Source organism: Paramisgurnus dabryanus, chromosome 18 (genome assembly GCF_030506205.2).
Source record: "Paramisgurnus dabryanus chromosome 18, PD_genome_1.1, whole genome shotgun sequence".
NCBI classification, from domain to species: domain Eukaryota; kingdom Metazoa; phylum Chordata; class Actinopteri; order Cypriniformes; family Cobitidae; genus Paramisgurnus; species Paramisgurnus dabryanus.
In genome coordinates this window covers 765164-790185 of record NC_133354.1, presented here as the reverse complement: position 1 = coordinate 790185, position 25022 = coordinate 765164, and the positions used below count along the sequence as shown (strand labels likewise).

The 25022-nt window shown below is 38.3% G+C and overlaps 1 protein-coding gene and 1 long non-coding RNA gene across 3 annotated transcripts in view; both read right to left on the bottom strand.

Annotated features, from left to right (window-relative positions):
* Positions 1-25022, bottom strand: part of arhgap24 (Rho GTPase activating protein 24) — a 128716-nt gene that overhangs the window by 30623 nt on the left and 73071 nt on the right. Inside the window, exon 1 of one of the 2 annotated variants that reach the window (XM_065243964.1) lies at positions 497-623. The exons of the other annotated variant lie outside the window; for it this stretch is intronic. The gene's annotated coding sequence lies outside the window, so the exon portion shown is untranslated. Of the gene's footprint in view, positions 1-496; positions 624-25022 lie in introns of those variants that run through there. 2 annotated transcript variants of the gene reach the window in all.
* LOC135721607 (uncharacterized) lies at positions 19126-20095 on the bottom strand. Its single transcript, XR_010521529.2, has 2 exons — positions 19591-20095; positions 19126-19384 (listed from the first exon to the last, which is right to left on the bottom strand). It is a non-coding gene; the product is annotated as an uncharacterized lncRNA (long non-coding RNA).

Sequence of the window (25022 nt, the reverse complement as noted above, 5' to 3'; positions counted from 1 at the left end):
TGTAAAGTTTAAGCTGTCAAGATAAAACTGAATTGACATAATAAATCTAGAGTCTTCGTCTGGATTTTACATTGTTCTCATAGGAAAGTTAACCATGGGTTTGTACAGTAATTCAGTACATTTTACTATTTCAATGTTTAAACTATGGTTCACGCGAGAAAATGGCACATTTGTGGTTACTATACTACAAATACTGTACCACTGCATGGTTAATAATGAAATTGGCTGTACACACGCGTCAAACATTAAAACGCTTCACAACCTGTGCGTTTAAAGACACAGTGACAAGTTAAAAATACTACAAGTTTTAAAGACGCTTGGACGTTTGGGTAACGCGAGACTAGTGTGAGTCTCCAATGCATACTTAATGTCCAAATTGCCCTTTCGCTACATAAACCTACTGAAATGAGACCCTCATCCAAGTCGATGAGAACCGAAAGCAAACATCCGTCCAGCAGCAGCAGCACATATAATATAAACTCTGTAGCATACAAACCTTTTGGGATCCAGTTGCATGTGGTTGTTACATTCGTAAAAACTCAAAGTAGTGCAGAAATAAATCCCACAGAAATGAGTCTCCTCGCGCACTAGCACCTCGCGCACCAGCACCTCGCGCACCGGCTGCGCGAGACACAATAGGATTTGCGGGTGCGTGCGTGCGCGCGCGTGCGACCCTCCCCTCACAGGCGGTCGGTGCCAAAATGTTTTAAACTTATTCCAAAAAGTTTATGTGTTCTATACAAATCATTTATTAAATTGATTTGCAAAGAGCTCATTTCTTTTCATGTGTATGGTATTTTCCTAATAAAATAACTATAACATACATATAAAATAAAAATAAAAAGCACACCAAATACACAAATTCCTATCATACACCCCAGCTTGTTGCTACTATTTTGTATTAAATAAATTTACATATGACCAAGGTAGACATAGTCAAAATAACACAATAATACAATGAACATTAATACATAAAGTTGCTACTATAGATTTCTGTACTTTAATGTGCGTGACGTCACACAGACCATGCATGCGTCATGTGCACATATTAACCCGTTTGGCTTTCAGTGTGCTGCTACAAATCTCCAGCGAGATTAGATATTTTATAAATTATGTGAGCGTTTGTTTATTGTGGTTATTAATGGTTAACGTTTTATGGATGCAGTTAAACCAGGTGATAACAGAAAACCAAACAGGACTATATCAAAATCTGGTTATGGCATAATACAAGTGCTTAAGAAGAGGTATGCAGGACTAAATAAGCCAATGTTTATTAAAATAAAATCCAAACTTACATCAACATATACATAAATAAATGAATAATTTAAACTTTTTTACATTTAAGATTGCATTATATAATAATCACAAAAACCATATTAATCATTCTGTACCACACACACACACTCCCAGTTTGCCATATCTACACCATTCTCAACATTTTTCCTGTTGACTTCATTCAGAAACACACACCCTTCAGCATACCCAGAACAACTGCTTCAGTGTTTTTGGGATTACTCATCTTTAAAATCAACATGAGTAAACCGATTAGCAATATTTTCCTCAGCAGTTGCTCATGGGGGAGCGCGTCTGTGTGCACCATGTGTCTTTCCTGTTCTGCAAGTCAGTTAGACAAACCCTCATTCATCTCATTCATTTTAATAGAATACTCAAGATGGTGGTATGAGTAAATCTGAGATCTTATCTCTGTGGCACATGCTTGAGGCATTGAGCTGATTTAACCAACTGCACTGACATAATCAACCGAAGGTCTTTATTCACACTGCAATGTCACTGGTTGCAGGAAGCATGCTTGCTGCAGCTGTCTCCAGGCATTTCCAGGCTGCGCTGTGTGAACAGATTGTTATGCAAACACGTTGCGACTCCCAAAAGAGTCTTCTGTGCTTTCACCGCATCATAAACAGGCAGAGCTGTAACCAATTCGCTCCGTCTGTTTCTTTTAAGAGCAAGTCACTATACTTTGTAGCCATGAGTAAGAGGAAGGTAAAGCTTGGCTTCCTAACAGAAGTAGCAAACAAAGTGACCTTATTTCCTCCAACACTTCCTGTTTTTTCCTTCACAATGTCCAGGATGGACCAGACGTGCAGTGTGTGTGTTGTGCTACCACCAAAAGGCAAATCATTCACTTCCTGAATTTATTTGGGACATAAATGGGGCATCTGTTGGTCTTCCAACAACTCCTAAAAACATCACTGGAACGTTACGCTAATCTCATAAAGTCTAGTAAACAACAACATTAATACAGAAAGAAACACAGCTAAATAATGTCACTGTCAAAAATAACACACAGTATTGCCAAGCATAGCACATTGTTAATTTTGGACCCTGTTATTGGCGCTTTTGGCAATGCATTTAATTTGCTGGTACATTTTGTCTATTGACTGAGACTGTTGGTGTGGCAAATGAATGAGATGCCTTGTTTTAAGCCAGGCAGGTACACAACTCCTGCAAACAAACAGATATTGTCATGCTCGTGTTACATCGTCTATCTTTTAAGATTTTTCAATTCCTGTCTTCTTATGTATCTCATCTTTTCTCTCCAAGTCTCAGTCACACAACAGTGCATAAGAGCTCGAACTCTAGCATCTCCTACTGCTAATGTGCCATGAAAGATTGATGTTGTTGTAAAGAAAGTAACTCTGGTGACATACTGAATCAATTCTTGTTGCTTTCATACAGCTATCGTATCGCTCTAGTGCACACTGCAGCAGATAATTCAGAATTATGCCAATATAGTACAGCTATTGCAATCGGAAATTGCAACATTTGTAAAAACATAGACATCGTGGAGGAATAAAGGCATGAGGATATTCGATTACTCACAGTTTATGTTAGATTTACAAACCAAGTCTAGTCCAATGGGCTTACACGGCAAAACACAGCTACATTCCCCAAAGCATGTAAAACATGGATGCCCAATTTTAAATATGTTTAATTATGTATTTGCATTAGGATATGAAAGCTTTATCATTGGGGACCACCTTCTTCGTTCACTAGCATATGAAACCAAATAAGGCGGAACGTTTTGGAATCAGTAATGATGAATATATAATATACTTGATGGGAAATTGATGGATTGCCTGTCTAATGTAGCTGTTTTAAGATGATATTCCTGTTTTGAAACCAGATCTCAGAAAGCCATGGAAGAACTGGAAGATTTATGGATGAATATAAAGAGCTCAGACCCAAAACCCTCTTAGGGGGCACGTGTGTACACCAAATTGTGTAAACGCAACTGAAAATGCCAGCAGGACGCCAACTGTAGGGGCTTGCCAGCTTTTTTCAGCTGAGCGCTTTGGTTGCTATGATACTTCTGCTTTGTTTGTGTGTCGTTGAACTATGCGCCGGTTGGCTGTTGTGATATTTGTCCCAACCCTCCTCCACTGTGATTGGACGGCTGAGAGAAAAGTGACATTGACGAGCTAAGCGTTTCCCTCAAAGTTGAGCATTTTTCAACTTTTGAGGCTCAAATTTGAACGTGGAAAAACCATTGATGGTAACAATTTAAAACATAAGCCGGCCGCCAATGTAAACGCCTTGGTGTGCACCCCCCCCCCCCCAAGTGCGTCTGACATGTTTTCTGGTAAATTTGCATTGATAATACATGCAAAGAGCAATCAGATAATATCATTATCTTATTTTTGACAGAGGTGGTGTTTAGAGGCTTATGCGTCTGAGTTCCTTATATATTAATACTGGTATGTGCCACTCACATGCATACATTTTTTTATGAACAAATCAGTGTGCAAGCATTTTAACACTGAATACATACATTAAATAGACAATTATGCAACTAATATTTTTGTTGCAATTTAAATTAATATTATTATTAAATGATTATCATTATTTAAATAATTACTATTTATTTAAATTGCAACATCAAATGACCATTATTCACTGCTGGTGAAAGTGAGTGAACTGATATGCAGGACGGTAAGAACAGATAAGGTGAATTGTTGAGTTTGGGTGCTTGGCTAAAACCAGTCAATACTTTCCACCAATCAGACTTAGATAACATGATCATTGTTTCCATCAGTAAATCCAATCTCACACTACTCTCTGTGAATACACTGTATGAGATAAGCTCAACAAACATTGAAAACGAGGGTAAAAACAGCAAGAAAGCGAGAAGACTCGATCAACAAACAAGATAATATCTCCAAAGGTGGCCATTTTCGCTAATCCAATCTGAATGCCAGTATTTTCAGTTGTGGATACTTTCGTTATGACTATGCAACTACAATCTAGTTGCCATTAAAATTCATTTTGATGAATTAGACATGCCATTGTAAAACAAGTAAAATTTTATATGGTTTTATAGCCAGTAAGGACACAATGCCTAACATTTGGCAGGTCGGCATGTCCAGTTAACCCCTGCCAACACAATTTTATGGCACTTCGTATTCATACAATTAAATTTGTAATTTTTTTGTCCAAACTGCTTTTGTCCCAGTCATATTTAGGGGTGGGGCATCATCAGTTTTTATTCATATAATCATACATTTTTGTATGATTCATAAGCCAACTCATAAAATACGTACAAATTCCCATACGATGAGGTTGCCCCTGCTGGTAGATGCTGAAATTACACCATTATGCAGCCAAAAAGTTTCCTATTCAAAAGCAGCAATGCATTCTAACAAAAAGTATATTTTATAGTGAGATGTGGAAACGGATATCTCACCCAGGTATCACACACATCAGATCCCACAATTGTTCACAATATTAAGGACAAAGATAATAGATGTTTTAAGCTAATATAAGATCAAAGGATAAGGGAAGTCTTCCTCGACAGTCCTCTAATTAAAGTCTTTAAGTGTCTGAAAATGAAGTGCCAGTCAGACACATCTGTGCAGATTACAGAGTCTACGGGGCATAGCATCACATGAAGGATCCGACATCAATGCAAAATGCATGCTTATAGGTTGAGGTATGCAGTTGTATATATCTTCCTATGTGTATGTGTCCGTACTGAGATCACCTGTTAGATATGGGCTATAACTACTTTAATGAGTGACCACAGCCATAAGACGGCCCAAACCAGGTGGAACCAAACAAAGGGTTATAGTGTTCCGTAATTACTGTCACATACCTTCTTTAGCCACGCCCCCCTCACCCTTAAACACTCCATTATACAGAAATTTCAAGATTTAATTAAAAAATCCAGCCCGGTTTTTTATGTAAATAACAGTACAGTTCCTTGAGAATCATTTTGTGATCACACCAACAATGCAGGACAAAGACGTTAACATTAAAACTGTTGTTGTAACCGCAAACTTTTGATTTTAATGCTCACTCCAAACTAAGGAAGCTCCAGAGGTTGGCAGGAAAAGGGACAATTGCCGTCTAGCATTGTTTACCCAGGATAGACATAACATAATTCATACATCCCGGTCAAGCTTCAACTCTCAGCTACTGTGAGACTGGTTTTAAAGGTCTAAAGGGAACCACTAAAAAACATCTGGAACCACAAAAGGATCTCATGCATATTAATGGGTTTGAATGATTTCAACAGACACATTTCAATGCGAGTTGCACAATGCATGCTGCTAAGAGAGTATCTGACGTCGTCCTATCAAAACATCTGAAGATGTCATGATGAAACACTGAAAGTAGGACTGTGCATGTCAGAATGTTTTGATAAAGAAACGCAGAAAGAGGACGCCAAGGTAATTCACTGTGACTAATTGTTCATGAAATTGTCTGAGAAACTATAAACTCATAAATAATATCTCTTTCAGTAATACACAAGGGACCCAGAAGTGTATTACAAATAACCCAAACCAGCATCTGTGAACGCTAGCATTTATTTTGAGTTGACACAGATGGGTTGTAGAAAAGGATGGCTTTGAATTATTAAATTGGCACATTTAATGAATTATGACACATAACTCCAATAGGAGATGAACGTAAAATGACACTCACTGTGTCTATAAACACCCATATAAAACTATAGGCTAATAAAACAAATGACAAGAACCCTAAACCATAAATCGTCAAATCACAATACTGAAAGTTTTTAGAGCGATATGTTACCTGCACACAGACGTTCTGATATCCCAAATGGAGACAACTGATGTACCACCTCCATGATCAACCTATCCCAGTAAAAATCCCTCTGAATTGAGGAAGAGCTGGAAGGAGGCTTGGTCTTTTGGGAGACTATGGGCCTGTGATCTTGGCTGACATGGTCCATAGTAAGAGAAATGAGAAAGGGGAGGGGGGTAGGGGGGGTGAGGTAGATGGGTACACCCATCCACCCACTTTCTTCACAGTGAACAATATGGAGTCTCAGCTCTTTGAAAAGAAAAATGTCCCTTCTACAGAGGGTCTGTCAGCCAAACATTTGAATAAACCATTTCATGGAGAAAATCACTTATTTCATGAAGGCTGCTATCATGTAGTGACTATTTATAGCATTCTTTTCACTTAGTTCCTGTGTCATTTATGCCCTGGTCATTTATGTCATTTTTGCACTAATATAGGTACATTACATAAAGCAGAAAATTGCAAAGATTTCTTTGTTTCTAACAATAGAAATGAAAGCCCTTTAACGCAGCTTGGAAATTGAGCAGTAGAGACGCATTTTGCAATTTGCAGTCTAGGCAGGTGGAGTATGAACAGCAACTTTCACATAAGCGCAGCACAAAGTACACTGTAAAATTTTATTTTGAATCAACTCAGATTTACAAGTCATTTTAATTTACTATTATTTTTCTTGACTAGACATGAGTTGTTATAACTTATCAAATAAAACATTGTTGAAAGAAGTCAACTTCATTTTATAAGTTATAGTCAATTTTTTTAAGTGTACGCGAGGGTTGTGTACAGACGCAATTTTGTAATCAGCAGGGTGCGCATGCACAGTTAAACCTGCGTACATTGTACGCATAGGTCGCACATGCGCGTACAGGAGAATGTAGTATGCAGCCCACGGCATGCATTGCATTTTGTCGAAAGGCTGCCCTGGGCTGAAGGGTAGAAGCATTTAAAAGCAGGCTGTCACCTAAATTTACTGTACGTAGGCAAAATTTACAATGGGTAGCTAACCTACACTGTTATAACAGAAATAAATGGTCCTTAGCCGTCACTGGGGTGGTACCCTTTCAAAAGTACCATTTTGCACCTAAGGGGTACCAAATGTATACATATCTGCAACTAAATCATACATATTAGGACAAGCTTGTACCATGTTTTTCAATGCTCATGTGTCTCCATGGTCTATTTCTGTTTATATCATAAAATATAAAGATATAATATGAGTGTCATGTGTGTTGCTCGGCATTTCAAAATATGTATTTGTTGCATCATGTTAATCATGTGCGTCATGCGCCACAATACGTGTCTGCTGCTGCACACGTGTTGAAACGGGTTTGATAAAAGAGACGCTCACGTTCACAAAATACTCGCAAGACACTTCACAACTTAAACTTTGATACACATGAGATGAAGCAAGTGTCTGGCAAACGCGAACGTCACTTTTATCTAAACCCTTTAGACTCTTGACAAGACGAATGATGCACATGGTTCACATGACGTGCCGAACACATATTTTGACAGACGGGCAAAATACATGTTGTGAAGAGCTTTGCATCATGCAAAGTTATCAGTCGCCACTGCTCAAACCAAAATATTTATATCCATAGGATAATGTTTTTCGTGGTGGGCCAATCCACTCAACACCAACAATTACACCACCTTGTTAATGTGGGATTTTTGCTGAATATAACTCGAATGAATGGTTTCCATCATGTGATGGAAACCCCAATGAATGGTTTTCAAGTCAGAAGGTCAGAGCACACTACACAATTTTCACTGATATCATCATTAACCAAGACCATCAATGGAGAACTTTCAAAAGTTTGCTTAAGATAACACGAGGTTAAAGCTGAGGGCACTGATGAAGACCTACAGTATCTTCAGGTTGATGAAACCTGGGTTTGAACTGGGGTGATAAACATTTCAACTCTCTTTGAACAATGAGTCACATATCTCAAACTCTACTGTTGCAGGTCTCAGGTCTGGTTTCAAAACCCCCACAGAGGTATGTGAAGAAATAGAGAAGGAGAAAGTGGGTGTTATCTGCTCCACCATCGACTCATGGACTCCGCCTATATCTCTAAACCACCCATCAGCCATTGTGTGAAGCTGTGCTTTCTCCAGTAGCAAAGGAGCCTCATCTAGATTTGATATCCATTGAGACTGAGGTTGAAAAGACCAGGTCAGAGCAAAGGTGAAAGGTTACTCTATACATCTAAAAAAAAAAACTGAATCTCCCTAAAAGAGAACAATAAACCATGATGTGAAGTTTTTTTAGGCACTGACATTACAACATGACACCACTTAGTGCACTTCAATGTTAATTACGGGGGGAGTGCGGTGTGCAGTGTATGGTTACGTGGCCACAAGGTTCGTGACTGTAACTTAGTAAGTATGTGAAAGCAATCTTGCCCTGCACACAGCGCGCAGTAAAGTGCACTGGAGAGCAGACGTACAAACTCACCTGTAAAGACAGACGCCAATCTCGATTGTAATGGAGCTGAACTAGAGGTCCTGTTTATTCAGATGTTACTTCATGCGATAAACTGAATCCGCAGCTATAATACGTATATGTTAAAATACTTTCTCATATGCTGTCAGAAAATGTTTTTACTTTTTGGTGAGGGAACCCTTGTGAAGCCAACTTTCAGGTTGGACACAAAACTACATTAGCCTTTCCCTCCAGCTTTCTTTTCATCTCCTGAATTAGTTAAAGCAAAAATCGTACAGCTGCACTTTTAAAATATTAAAAACCCAGTTTCATACTGAATGTAAAATAAGGGGATGGGGATGGTCTATGGGCGAGTTATTAAAACACAAGCAAGAGAAATGACGGTTTTAAGTTGATGCGCACTAATAAAATGTCAGATTACTGCAACTTATGTTGTTAGTAAACATGCTGCACAAAGTTGCAGACAACCATACACACGTAGCTCCAGGAAATGTCTTAAGAATATATTTATATTGCTGTTCTTCAAACCTTTTCAGGTATTTTCATGATAATAAATAATATGTATAATGATTATGTTTGACAAGTGTTACTTTTTCAAATGCATATTTAAGCCAACAGTGATTTCAGATTGATAAGGACTTACTGATCAAAAGCTGTAGTACATGAAGTAGCTGTGCATAACAAATGGCTGTGATGGCCATTTGTGCCAGTTTGCCAGACACGTCCAGGCCAGGATTTCGGGTGCGTTTTGCCGGAAGTCGCGTTGGTCGACCACATACGTCATCAAGTTTTAATATTTCGGATCTATTTCAGAAAAGCAACTGTTACATTTTCTATTGTATTTTAACTGAAATGTGAGAACCTCGATGATGTATGCGGTCGAGCAATGCGACTTCCGGAAAACGCACCCGAAATCCTGGCCAGGACGCGTCCGGCGAAACTGGCACGAATGGCCACCTTAGTGATGGCTACAGTGTCAAACTTTTTTAAATAACTCGTTTTATTTTCGGACCAGGAGTACTCTTAAATCTAAAAAGAAAAAAAACGAATGGTTTACAATTTTAAAATATCCGGACCGGAGTCCGGACTTTGAGAACCCCTGCTCTAAACACTATGCCGAACACTGTGGGTTTGCGCTAGAAGTCAAGACAGATGTGAAAACATTGTGCTCGGTACATCACATATTTAGTAGGCGAAGATCTTTTGCGGCATTCGATCACATGAGCGTCCACACCACAAAAGTAATCTGTTTGAATGACTTTTCGACTACCGCTGAATGTGGTCGAAAACGGAAGAGCTCAAAACATTTTACATCCCTTTTACTCCTGTATTTAGCACCGCCCACTTTTGATCGGATAAAGCAAAATGCATCTTAAAGCAACACTAAAGACTTATTGCTCTTTGCTCCCCCTACAGGTTAGAAGCGTAATTGTTCACTGCTGCCACTGTCGTAAATACTGCTGCATAGCTGGCTCTGATTGGATTGTAGGTCTGCCGTAAAGCAAGTTTTTGTAGTTTTCACTCGAACTACAGGACCACTACCCGACGGTTGGAAACTTCTTTAGTGCGGTTTTGGCCAATAGAGGGCTGCAAAGCGAATGTGAAAGTGCCATTCACCCTGTTTTGAGTGGATGAACCACTGAAACTTTTTTGGAAATGTTATTTTAAGGTTAAAAAAACTCTTTGGTGTTGCTTTAATACCAGGTGTAAACAGGGCCAGGGATCGCTGAAATATAGGTGATTGAACAGAATTCCCACAGTCTGGCAATGAAACCCAAACTAATTCTGGCCAATTCTGACAGTATTGCAAAGACTCACTGTCACACACACACTAAAGCAGACATAATTATGTTTAACTTTAAAATTTTTTATTTTACTTTGTAGCATAACTTTGAAGGGGTGTGGATGATGCCAAGGTCCCTTACACTATAGACAATTGTAGTACTGATGCCCAAGTGAGCAACTTTAATATTAACGTAGTTCTAGTGTGACATTAACAGCTTGTACTAATGAGATTTAGACAAACAACTGAAGCTAGAGTTTATTCATCTCAGCCCACTGAGCCTGGGAAGTTAATAAAGACCCAGCGGTTTTAATTTTCCTCAGCGTGTCGCTTTATTTCCAAGCTGTTAGACGGATGACACTCCGCTCGATGCTGCAGGGGAACAAGTTTGAAATGGAGGTTTGGGTATCAGAGTGATTTATCTCCATGTGTCACTGCAAATCACCAAGGTTACAGAGCACAGGTAATTGAACAATCTGTAAACCAAATAATAAATTCACTCTATTTGACACATTCACCCATGACAGTAAATTAAACTAAAACATCTTCTCCCCCAGGCCTGTTCGTCTGACCGCCGGAGGCTGGGGTGAATCAGATCTTCTCCACTATATGTTTTTTAGCCCAAAGACAGAGTTAATGTATATGTCAGGAGCACATTTATATTGTACTCTAGGGGAATCGAAAATTGGTGCTACCAATATAAAAGCACAATATAAAATCAATAGCGGTTTCTAAAATAACACAGCACATGCGTCATAACCCGAGGACTCACAATTGGAAAACAGTTTGTGAGTATTTGCTACACTAAGAAATTGTGTTTATTTGTCAGCAATAACTTTACAATCCACTCTCCACCTCATAAGTCATTCATAGATCTTTCAAAAACTTATTTTAGCTTCTTCAAAGTCATCTAGTTGAGATCTCTGGGCATTTCATCACCCAGTTTCATGAGGTGCATCTTGGGATTAAAAAAGATTCCTTGCATAAACCGTCAGATAAAATGGTCAAGAAATGCTCCCTGTCGCATGGGTGGTAACCCCTTAAAAAAGTACACCTTTGCACCAATGGTATACATAAGAAATGTGGACGACACAACGTTGCTTCCTTCTATAATGAATTAAAGCCAAAAATGTCCAAACATGGGCCCTGCCATGTTACGTAAAAATGTCAGTTTGGAGCCAGGGCATGCGCAAAAGGAATCGTCCATGGAGCCAGAGGTGGAGCCGCGGTATCAAACTTCCGCCCAAACGCTTGCACGCCCAATTCCTGCACGATTCCTTACATCATAAAGACACACCCCATTTCTACAGCATCAAATTACTAGCTAAAATAACACTTATAAAAAAAAAAGAACAATTGAACACATATCAGCGTGATAACGACTACCTTAAATGACCAGAACCATATTTTGAAATTTTTTATTTAGAGCCGAGTCCCGTTCGTTTGCATGGAGAGGGTTTATAACTTACTGCAGCCAGCCACCAGGGGGCGATCAAAGAGCCAGCGGGTTCACTTTTCAAGATGTATGAGGCACACCTGGGTACAGTCAACTCACCCATTCACAAAAACTTAAGAAATAATCATAATTATTTCTCATAGACGGTAATATGAATTAAATGGAGGGCAAACCAAATAATTGACTTACATCTCCTACATTGCACATTTTTCCCTACAAAAAAGAGACATCTTTAATGATCTCAGTGTCACAAACTGAGCTCAGATTTGCCACATCTGAAATTAAAAGTCAATAGTACATTTTTTTGCTTTTTTTTTTTAAACATTTCTCATCAAATGTATCTATTTTTTTTATTTTATTCAAGCAAACATCTAAGTTGATGCTTAAATGAAACAAACTGAACTCCAAATCTCCTGGGCTATAAAAAAAAGCAATAAAATGTTCCTCTAGGTGATTATGCATGCACAATTTATTGTCCACAAAACTCATTTGAACCCTTCATGCATTTTTTGCTTGAAAGGATTTTAATATCACTGCAGTTAAATGTATTCAACACATATTTATATAGTGCATTTATGTGTAGAGAACTGTTTAAGTCATCGGAAGAGACTCATTTCCCAGGGTCAGGAAGACAGATGATAATCCCTGTGTAACAGACGGGACTTTTTAAAGGAAACCCAGAGCAGAATTCAACAGATAACATATTAAACACCTGTTACAGCACATGATGTGTCAGTAACCGCAGTATCTCTTGAGATGACATTAATGCATAAGACAGAAATCTGAGGTTTTATGTCAAAACAGAAATGACAGAAGATCATCTTAAACTAATATCAGTGTTTAAATAAGAAATGGAAATGGAATGTATGCTTAAAATCCAACAACATACATCTTATGCATTTTTAGACCTTATGAAGATAATGTGCTTCCTCTTCATGCCAAACTTACACCACACTTGTTTTTGATTGCTCACTAAAAGCAAAAGTGTTTATTAAGCCAATATATTGTTGTAATATTCAAGAATTTCCATATACTGTATGGTGGCTGTCATCCTTTCAGTGTGGTTGTTTACTGGCCTAAATCAAAAGCGATCATTATTCAGACAATCATAAACATTTTATTTTGCATTGCTTTTCAACGCTCCCATTTCCTCTGTACGCCCTCGAGCAACAATCTGACTACGCACATCAATCTATCAGACAGTTTCCGATGCGACTCAGCCCCAAATATGACGACAAATCAATATGAGACAAATATCTCTGAAATGACTGAAAAGACAGCCGTGTATAGCATGTGTGTGGATGTTACACAAGGCATCTGTGATTTGTGATTTATCAATGTCAAAACGACACCTGAAGGCAGTTAAACTGAATTTTAATACAAAACTGATGCTGATAGCCAAATTCTCTGAGTTATGGCCCTGGATGTTTCCAAAATGTGTATTTTTCAAATCAATAGGGCCCTTGAGATAAATAAAAATGGGGATAATATTAAATATTCAATATTCTATGTCAGACAACAGAGGCAGGTTAGAACGAATTTCAAATCAATTGCCACTGTAACTTTTCACCATTAAAGGTGCACTGTGTAACTTTTAGGAGGATTTGTTAAATAATACATTATATTTTCAGTGGTGTATAAAGATCTTACAAAATAAATGGTATTGTTTTAATAATCTAAAAATAAGCCATTTTTTATCTACATACACCACGGGTCCCCTACATGGAAATCCACATTTTGCACCACCATGTTTCTAACACTAACCCAACATGTTTGTCCTGTGGCAGATACCGTAGCTTTTCTTTGCATTTGTTAAAAAAACGGAGGGGTGAGCTATGGACTGAGCTGTTGGTTGCAATCCACAACACTACCATTAGATAATGCTAAAATCTACACACTGGACCTTTAACCACCAAGATGCAGAATAAAAAGTGCCATAAATAATATCTGAATAAAAAAATCTGCATAAAAAATTGGTCACATGTTTGTTCTGATAAATTAGTAGAAAATAATATTGTTAAAGGGATAGTTCGGCCAAAAATGATATTAAACCCATGATTTACTCACCTCCATATGTCCATCGTTTTTCAGACAAACACATTTTCGGATATTTTAGAAAATGTTTTAGATCTTTCAGTTGATTAAATGTAATGTTACGGGGTCCACGACCTTCAAGTCCAAAAAAGTGCGTCCATCCTTCACAAATTAAATCCAAACGGCTCCATGATGATAAATAAAGGTCTTCTGAGGGTAATCTGCACGGTGTTGTTGTAGAAATATCCATATTTAAAACTTTATTAACGAAAATAAATACCTTCCGGTAGCGCCACCATCTTAGTCGCGTCCGCATTCAGGATGAGAGCTTACGCAGCCTATGGAGGCTACTCTGCTGCTGCTCTGTGCCCCCGCCCTCCGAATTTGTCATACGTCACTAAGAAAAGTGTGTACACTACGCTAATACTCTCTCCTGAATACAAATGTGTCTAAGATTGCGGCGATACCGGAAGGTTTTTATTTTCGTTAATAAAGTTTTAAATATGGATATTTCTACAACAACACCGCGCGGATTTCCCTCAGAAGACCTTTGTTTATCATCCTGGAGCCGTTTGGATTTAATTTTGAAGGATGGACGCACTTTTTTTGGACTTGAAGGTCGTGGACCCCCTAACATTACATTTAATCAACTGAAAGATCTAAAACATTTTCTAAAATATCCGAAAATGTGTTTGTCTGAAAAACGATGGACATATGCAACTCGGACAGCTTGGGGGTGAGTAAATCATGGGTTTAATATCAGTTTTGGCCGAACTATCCCTTTAAATCCTACTTCTGTATGGCGTGTTATGTTAAAAACCTCATTCTAAAAGGTTGCAGCCTAGCGACTGCCATGAAACACAGGCAGCTGGCTCAGATCAGATTATTATGACAGTTCTTATGCTCCGTCCGGCCCAAAAGCGATCAGACAGCGCAGATAAGAATGTCTGTTGTGAAGGCCCAGAGTGCTTCTGTTCGCTTTACCGTCCCAGATATAGCTTGTTTGCTCTGGCAAAGCTGCTGTCCCATACAAGCTGCCAGAATGCAAAGCCTGATGTGAACAGAGGGGATTGTGGGATTGAGAGCTGCAGTAAGATAGGGTTTGGATAGAGCTGGTGAGAAAATGCTGACAATTGTAAATTTGGGCTTTAGGAAACACCCTGTAATGTCATTACCTCATTCTGTCTCAGGTGCTATAAAGAGTTCTTCACGGTGATAACAAAGCTAAATACAGTTCCCTAAAGAACCTTTTATAGTCTGTAAAACAGCAGATCCAGAACCATACAGGATGACAAATAAACTTTAAAGTCTCCCTGTAGTCGATCATTTTATCACTTTAAACTCACCTTTGAGCATTATAATAGGACATGTAAAAGATTTTTCCTGTGACAGTAATTTCTAAATGCTTTAAAACAGCTTGAATGTAATTCCCTTAATTAGTATAGAAATCTGATTATGCAAATTAGTCCCTGCCTCTACTTAATCGCATATCGATTAAGCTCTACTGTAATCTGCACACAGGTTGTTTTAAAAACACCACATAGACATTCAAACAACAATAAAAGCTAGATTTTCACCACAGTGGGACTTTAATGAACTTTTATTTTTTAAGAATATGTACTGTAGCTTACATTCTTACAAAAAAAGTGTGACAAAGGTTAAGCGATGACACAGAAGAACCATTTTTAGTTCTCAGAAGAACTATATTAAGTTTCTTAAAAGATCCTTTCTTTCTTACCTTTTTATTACCTAAACAACCGTCTTCCATACAACTTTTGTGCAACTGAAAGGTTCTTTGGATGTTAAAGGTCCTTCAAGGACCATATAGGCAAAAAGGTTCTTCTTTGGCATTGTGTAAAACCTTTATTTTTAGGAGTGTACAGTAGGCCTACTGTAGCCTTTTCATGCAAATACAGTTTTGCTGATAAAATCAGCCAACGCAAGATCAAAGAATGTTTAATAGAAATTGTGAGTAGTACAGTACTTGCTTGTCACTATTGTATAAGCGATGTTGTAAATTCCGGTATGCAGTAAACCCAGAAAAATCGACTCATTTAGTGTTGCAAACAAAAAAATTTAAAGAAAAACGGCAAGCATCTTATTTACTGTATTACATCTTTAATCATGCTGGGCCACAGGCCAAACAGCTGTGTGGTGGCGAATGACACAAACTTTAGATGAGGCCAATGGCTCCATGTGACTTTTGGCTCGGTCTCAGAATGTGAATATTTAGAGGGGTAATGTTACAAATGCTGTAACTTGACGTCATGAACTATAAGAGAAGAAAGAACAACTATAAAGATTCAAAGAGACAGTGAGAGAGAGAGAGAACAGAAGATCACATCACCTTGATCACAGTTGGACACTTACTGTACCTACTGTACTTTTGTGACATTTCCTGACCATACCCTTGTCCTGTTACAGGACATGAAGTAGATTTGATAGATGGATATAATAGATCTACAGAGCGTGTTTAATCACTACGTTGTCTGAGAAAAAATTATATTTGTCCTGTGGCAGCTGCTGTAGCTTCTCTATGCGTTTCGAAAGGTAGAGGTGAGCTGTGGACTGAGCCATTGGTTGCAATTTACAATCTCACACTAGATGATACTAGAAATTTACACCGTGGACCTTTACAGGTCCCGTAGAATGTAAGACCGTATTTACCTATAGGCATAGATGAATAATAAGAGTTCTGTACATGGTAATGACATATTGTCAGCCTCAAACACGATTGTTTCCTCCCTCTTTTGTAAACCTTATGCATACAGAAAACCGCTGGAAAATAGATCAATCTCAACACAGACTGTGACGTTAAAGTCGATAGTAAACCCCCAAAATTAATGTTGTTACGATTCTAAAAACAAAGTTGTGACTGCTGAGTTAGCGCTATATGCTAGTTAATGCTATATGCTAGCGTTTAGGCTGAAAGTCTACTGTTGACATTACAGTTATGTTTTGCAGTTCAATGCTGAAAAAAACACAAACTTACCACTCAGAAACGTCCATTAACAATCTCCAAACAATTAATTATTCCTCAAATTCCGTATTTCGTCTGATACAGGCTCAAACATAAGGTCTATTTACACACACACACACACGCACGCACGCACGCACGCACGCACGCACGCACGCACGCACGCACACACACACACACACACACACACACACACACACACACACACACACACACACACACACACACACACACACACATTCTGGTTTCCATGTTTTGTGGGGACATTCCATAGGCGTAATGCATTTTATATTGTATAAACTGTATATTTTATTTCCCTTACCTACCCCATTCCCTAACCCCAACCATCACAGAAACCTTTCTGCTACTTCACATTTCCAATAAACATCATTCTGTTTGATTTATAAGCTTGTTTCCTCATGGGGACATCTAAATGTCCCCACAAGGTCACAAAAATACTGGTATTCTTATCTTTGTGGGGACAATTGGTCCCCCCAACGTGATAATTACCCGGCCGCACGCACGCACGCACGCACACACACACACACACACACACACACACACACATAGCAACTAAAGGAGCTGCTCTGAGAAACAGCCAATCAGAGCAGAGCTTAATATTATTATTATTGGAGGTTGTAGGGTGAGTACCTCAAGGATCTGTGTTAGGACCGTTATTTTTCAGTATACATATAAAAACTGCTTAGATTTTTATATTGAAAATACAAAAGTTTCATTTTTATGCTGATGACACTATTATATATTGCCCAGCTTCCTCTAAGCAACAGTCTGTAGTTTATTTAAAATCTGCTTTTGATATAATCCAAAATCGGTTTTGTGCCTTAAAATTAGTTTTAAATGAGAAAGCATGTTGTTCTAAAATCTCTTCTTAAAAATACAATTTCTCTTCACACTTTTCAATGTAGTCTGATTACATCAGTATCGAAGTGCAAATAATAAGAGAACAATTTAACATATTATTTCAAAACATTCTTTGGCACCTTTAACTTGAGCTTGAGAAAGCGAGAAAGACATGAATAACATTTTAAACGTCAAAAACATATTCATAAGAACAAAAAGTGAATTCATTAAGCTGTTCTTTCATGTAACAACCAAGTCTCACGTTTTGGTTGCTTGCTGAAACCCTCATGAAGGGTCCTTGACAGGGAAAGTGCTTAAGCTTTATCTGAACCAATCACAGCCACCGATCTGACATTATGACTGTTCCCACCGAATCTCTCTCTCTCTCTCTGTGGATGTGTCTTGTAAGAATAGCTTTCTCTCTCTTTCCATCTATCTGACTTTGATAGTTAAAATGCAGGGTAAATCTCTGCAGGACAATGTAAGTGCCAAGTGGCGTTGACAGTTCTCATTATGAGATAAAATCTTGACATCTGCTAATCTAATATAGACTACAGGTTCTCTGGTGAACAGGATATATAGAGTAAGACATGTCTGTATACTCTCCTGTCTAGCACAGACATTAAACCCTCAGAAAGACATAACTGCATGCCTGTATGTGTTACCATTTTTCACAATATAAAACTATCCTTTTCATTCTTGACCAGTGGACATACTGTCTGCCTATATCCTCTCAGGAGCCAGATGTTTTGGCCACGAGTTGTGAAATAAAAGGTAACACTTTATTTTACGACCCGCAAAGTACCGCGTAATTAAACCGAATTTACAGCGTACCTATTTGTAACAACAGAGTACCTCTACAGTACGTACTTGTAGTTATAAGGGAATAATATTTTAAGTTTGGGGTAATAAGGGGGTAAGAATATATGGAAAATTATTCTCTAAGTATTTCATAACTACAGGGTACCTATTGTAATATTACGTGGTATGTATGACTTACGTCTATGGGTAATATCTATGTGTAATAGGTTTTTTTTTTTCATATTTGCTACTTACCTGATGAAGTGTTTTGTATAGCCTACAGTTGATGTCTACAAGCCACGTCGGCAAATAAAATATAACACACAATAAAAATAATAGCAACTTGTACCTCTTTGATCTGTATATGTATACAGGAGTTACCAGGTAACTCTTATATTTGCGGGCTGTAAATTGAAGTGGGGCTTATTCCCCGCTTGTTCTGTGTATGTACCAAGTAACTCTTATATTTGCGGGCTGTAAACTAAAGTGGGGCTTATTCCCCGATTGTTCTGTGTATGTACCATGTAACTCTTATATTTGCGGGCTGTAAATTGAAGTGGGGCTTATTCCCCGCTTGTTCTGTGTATGTACCAGGTAACTCTCATATTTGCGGGCTGTAAACTAAAGTGGGGCTTATTCCCCGATTGTTCTGTGTATGTACCAGGTAACTCACATATTTGCGGGCTGTAAACTAAAGTGGTGCTTTGTTCACCTCTTGTTAATAAATGTTATAGGGTAAATACCATAAACATACAGAATATTGTTATTTTTATTTTAAAACAACTTATTTCAAAACATCTTTAAAACACTATAATTAAGCCAACACTTAATGTTTATTATCACATAACTTTTATTTAAAATAAAAAGTCATGACAATTTTTCATTGTTTTTGCGGCTTGGCTTCCTCTGTTGGTGTTCTTGTCCACTCGGATGATGAGTTGATGTCGTCTCACAAATGCTGTTCTGCATTACATATAAAAAAACATAAATGAAAGCCTTCAGTAAATGTTTCTTCACTGTGCCTTGACAGAAACAGAGTTTTCTAAGCCAGTTACGTTTATAAATTTTAGGCTTACTTATGTGCTAGCTAACCTGCTACCGTTAGCTAGCAACTTTCTTGAAAAACATTGTTTGAAATGCGTGAGTCATGTATTAACAAAACCAGTCACCTTATCCAGCATGCGGATCCTGCTAACATCACTCGCAGCTGTACTCCACAGTGTGGAACGTTTTTAAAACCTCTTAAAGAAATTTCACCTCAGGATCGCGTTCCAGCAAACCTCCTGCAGACGGCCGCGCGCTCTACACCTGCGCACTAACCTACGCATGTAGTCGTCTTTTGCTTTAGCGGGAGCTGATATCTGCTGTTGTTTCATTCTGGTTTGCCATTCCATAAATTATATTTGGCTAAAATACTTGTGTTTACAGTAAATAAATTGCAAAACACCACTTCAAATATGTCCGCAAATGTAGGAGTTTCCTGGTAAATAGGGAATAAGTTGCTATTTTTATTGTACTTACCTTAAAAAAAAAAGATAACCACATTAAATCAGCTTGACTTTTGTTATTAAAAGCAAGTAATATAGGCTACTAAAATAAAAGTGATATGCTGTTATATTTATTTGCCGATGTGGCTCGTAGACATTGACTGTATACAACATTCAGTAGTCAATATGAAAAATTCACAATAAAAAATAAATAAAACATAATTTCCCCATAGACTTGACTAAGTCATACATACCACGTAATATTACAATAGGTACCCTGTTGTTATAAAATACTTAGAGTATAAATAATTTATAATTCTTCATATTCTTACCCCCTTATTACCCCAAACTTAAAATATTATTCCATTATACCTACAGGTTACTTACCCTGTTGTTACAAATAGGTACGCTGTAAATTCGGTTTAATTACGCGGTACTTTGCGGGTCGTAAAATAAAGTGTTACCAAATAAAATCTGGAAGGGCTCCATTATGTGAGCTGAAATGCACCATTAACAAGATGCATGACCGGGGAAGTCATTTGTACAGAATTATATTCCTGTTATGCACAACTGATATACAAGAAAGTGCACAAATGCATTTATGAATGAAGTGCATGACCAGAAGTGATAGAATGATAGATTGAACATTGTTCTGCATTTTAAAGAGTCTTACACAAGAAACCATTAGAGAACATAAAAACACTGACAGCTTAAAAATGCAACGTCAGTTCTACCGATCAAACAAACTGTGGAAAAACGTCTGAACTGGCTTGAAATCGCTCCAAGAATGCAAAACGCAAGCACAGAGCCAGCAGCAGACAGAAGACATCTCACTAAAGCTTGGACTGATTCATGCAAGCAGATAAATCCAATAAAGCAATAAACTTTTAAACATTTAAAGTTATCAACAATGTCCAGAGCACAAGTACTGAAAGTTATGCGCTAATTTACCTCTTTAAACCCAAACCAAATATAAACATTAGTTATAACCGTCTGAATTACTCTCCTCCCGCTCTCTGTTTTATCGAATCAAACATTTCCCCGGAGCCGTGTGACTGACTCATTTTCATGCCACCCACCTGGGTTGTAGTTTAAGTCCATAATGGTGTTCAAGCTCTACCCAACAAGAACACAAAGACTTGAATGCATCTGTGCATTACACGGGGTCTCTTATCTCTCTCCATGTTTGGTGGTTACTGAGTCAAACCATCAGGAAAGAGATGGTCCAAACCAGCAGGTTATTTCTTTATTTTGCGGCATTCAATCGTGCAATGTGGCGATTTAGCGGAGGACAAGCGAAAGAGTGTGTCTCGTAAATCATGATCACTGAGGCTTTAAGGGGTCTTGCCCCATCCTTTAAATTTGCCGATCGAAAAGCGGGCACCCCGCCAAACAGCCTGGCTCCTTTCGGAGCTCTATAAATATACAGTAAGAGCTGCTTAGGCTGGTACGGCTGGGAAAGCCATTGCTTAGTCTTATCTCTTTGTTTAACTTCGATAAATCCATCTAGATCTTTTAAAACCTGTTGGGTTCACTTTATTCTTGGGAACAGAAATGAAGATGATAGGAAGAATATAATTATGATGTTGTTTTTGATAAAGTGAAAAGTAAATGGAAATGCTGCAGAACTTTACCATTGTCAGAAAAAGGTACCAAAGCTGTTACTGGGATCATGGTACCCTCCTAATATTTACTAACAGATATAGCCTATACAAAATAAAAAAAAACTGGGTTATTTTCAATCCAACTTTGGGTCAAAAAGAGACGAGCCCAGCCTGCTGGGTTGTAATTTAACCCATGTTGGTTTGTTTCAACCCAAAATGCTAGTTTGTTTTAATTCAAAAATGCTGGGTTGTTTTAACTCAATGTTGTGTCAAATATAAACATTGGGTTCATTTCAACCCAGCATTGTTTTACTGTATGTACCTTTGAGGTACAAACTTGTGTTTTTTAGATACCAATGTGTATCTTTTAGGTACTAATATGCACCCTTTAGTTTTTGATAGGGTGCCACCTTTCGTACCTTCTTTCTAAGAGTGTATATATTTAAATTCAAATAGTCTTTGTGCAAGGACCATACTTTACTTTGTTAATGACTGAAAATCTTTATCAGCCCATAGCTCTCAAACCTTTTGTTCATACAACATGAGATTAATTGCATTATTGTTTTCCTCACTTTTGGATTAAAGAGCACCAATGGTCCGATTCATGATTTTACATTTCCTGTGGTGTGTAAGTGTGTATTAGTACGTTCACGATATGCAAAAGGTACAAACCCAAAAGTAAACGATGACGCGAGTTATCGTCTCCAATGTAAATCTCTTTTCTTGGACTACAACAAACACACAGATTATAGGCAACAGTTTACTTCCTGGGATTGGTGATGAAGAAAAGACCGACATTATCATAATCCCTCCCGCTTCGGACTCTCAGCCTGTAAATTGAACCTCTGTTAGCAATGCACGCAAATCTTTCAAACATGGTAAGGAGCCTCACATTTCCTGCTGACGCCAGAGGTATTCAGGCCAATCACAACGTACAGATTAGCTGGCCAATCAGGGACACAGAGCTTTTCAAATTTGTTCGTTTCAGGAAGAGAGTGAAATCTGGAGCTACAAAAATGTACGATATGTGGGAAATAATGTGTTTTTTAACCATAAACCACGCAAACACATTGTATTATACCAAATACACAAAATAACGTTGTTTTTTAGCAATGAAATAAGTGCTCTTTAAAGCATCTGTTAAATGCAAATGTCAGAATCATTGTTGTTTATTTAAAAAGAAATGCAAATATAAAATCTAGCATTTCCAATATGTACAACTAAAGAAAGCCATATTGGTTTAAATGGCAAAACTATAATTGTTTGTTTAGTTAACCCTTTAAATGAAGGTTGCTCAACTAGTTTTATAGCACACGGTGTCTGAAGACACCTGTAACATTTGCTGACACTGTGAAAACGTGAAACTGCCATGTATTCCGGTTATATCTGCTGTATAGGATATGTCAGGGGTGTAAATGGGTCAACACAGTGTTCACTTACACAGACGTCAAAGGTTCAATGTAAATCTTAACCTGATCTGTACTGGCAGTATGTGCAAGTATTTAGGGAGACTGAAAGTTTGCTATGACAGCCAGACCACCCAACCGTTACCATGTTATGTAAGTGTCTGTATCCTGTTTTGTCTTTAGTTGTACCTCACACAGTTACTTGGTTATCTAAATAGGTACCTAATGTCCTCTATGGAAAAATCATCATGTAGGTTATATACGGGCAGCAGAAATTTGTTTTTTTAAAGGATTGAGTAGACACATACACACACACACACACGCACACACGCACGCACGCACACACACTCTTCTAGACGGCTGCTTTAAATCTCTCATATATAATCAGAGCTCAAGTGTTATGTGGTGACGCCTGACCTAAGATTATCTCTTGACAGCAATGACAAAACTTTGTGGACAAACGCCAGACATGTGCCACATTATTCTCACTGGGAAACACAAACATGTCATCCTGCAGCATGCATAGAGTGGAAATGTACATGCCAAGACTGCATTTATAGCCATGCAAATATTTAAATACAAATTCTGTATTCTGCATTGGTATTTCATAAATAAAAAAAACTATAGATATTAAAATGGGAGAAACTTGAACTTTACAAAACAGTACCACAAAATAAATTAAAGCACCTGCTAAAGGACTTAGGGCCCTATTTTAACGATCTGAAATGCAAGTGCGAAGCACAAAGCGCAAGTGAGTTTGTGGGCGGATCTTGGGCGCTGTTGCTATTTTCCCGGTGGGAGAAATAACTCTTGCGCCAGGCGCAAATCAATAAGGGGTTGGTCTGAAGTAGGTTCATTATTCATAGGTGTGGCTTGGGCGTAATGTCAAATAAACCAATCAGAACGCTATCCAACATTCCCTTTAAACGAAAGGGCGCAAGTTCCATGGGGGGGTTGCTATTATTATGACGGATTTACCAGGCGTACGCCAGGAGCGGTTCACAGCCGAGGAGACCCACGTTCTTGTAAGAGCAGTCAAAGACAGAGAAGTTGTTTTGTATGGGGATAGGAGAAACCCGCCCAAATCAGCGTAGGTTAAACAGGCGTGAGAGGAAATAGCCACAATTGTCTCATCAGCTGGCATCCCCATCGTTGCGCCAAGCGCTACAATGACATCAGGAGACGGGGGAATCCCAAGCTTGCCAGCATAAATCGGGCACGCCGTGTAACGGGAGGTGGATCTGCCTCTACACATGACCTGACGCCAGCAGAGGACATCGCTGCGTCCACCCTCACCACTGAAAGGGTTTGGGGGCTTTGAAATCGGACCCAAGAAACGCAAGCAAGGTCCAACCCCAAAGTACACTTACAAAACAAGTTCATATACATTAAGGTTTCTTATGAAAACATTTTAATGATTATTTACATAAAATAAACGTAATACAGCCACACAACAAACTTATGAAAATATTTTAATCGTTATTTGCATGAGAATTTTTTAATGCAGCACCACAATAAATAAAAACTATCAGCACAATGCTCACCACAATGATTCCCCTTATCTCATGTGTTAATATTTTTTATTATAACAATTTTTGATTTGCAAAAATAACTGTTGCATCTGTGTAGATTAGATAAGCAAAGTGTGTGCGCTATAAATTATGGTCAAGCATGCGCCCTTAAAATAGCATAATGAACCACGCGCAACGCCCCACTGACTTTAGACTAGTTTTTTTTGGTCAGTGGCGCAATTGTTTTTTGAAACTACAAAATAGCATCAGGGATGGTTTGCGCCGGAACACGCCTCCTTTTTTGCACTGAACCGCCCAGGGAGCGCAAGTTCATTCCCTAGTTTGTCGACGTGCGTCTGTGGAGTGAAAAACCCGCTGTGCGCCGGTGCAAAATACAAATGATACATGCGTCACTGACAAAGTCAATTGCGCTGGGTACAAGATAGGGCCCTCAGTGTTTCTATGTGTATATCAAGTATAACAAGTAACCCAGAGGAGTGTTTTCTCATGAATATTCATCTGGCTGAAGGAAACACCTTTGTAGATAAAAAACATTTATTACAAAACACAATCCTGTTCTCTAAAGATCGTTT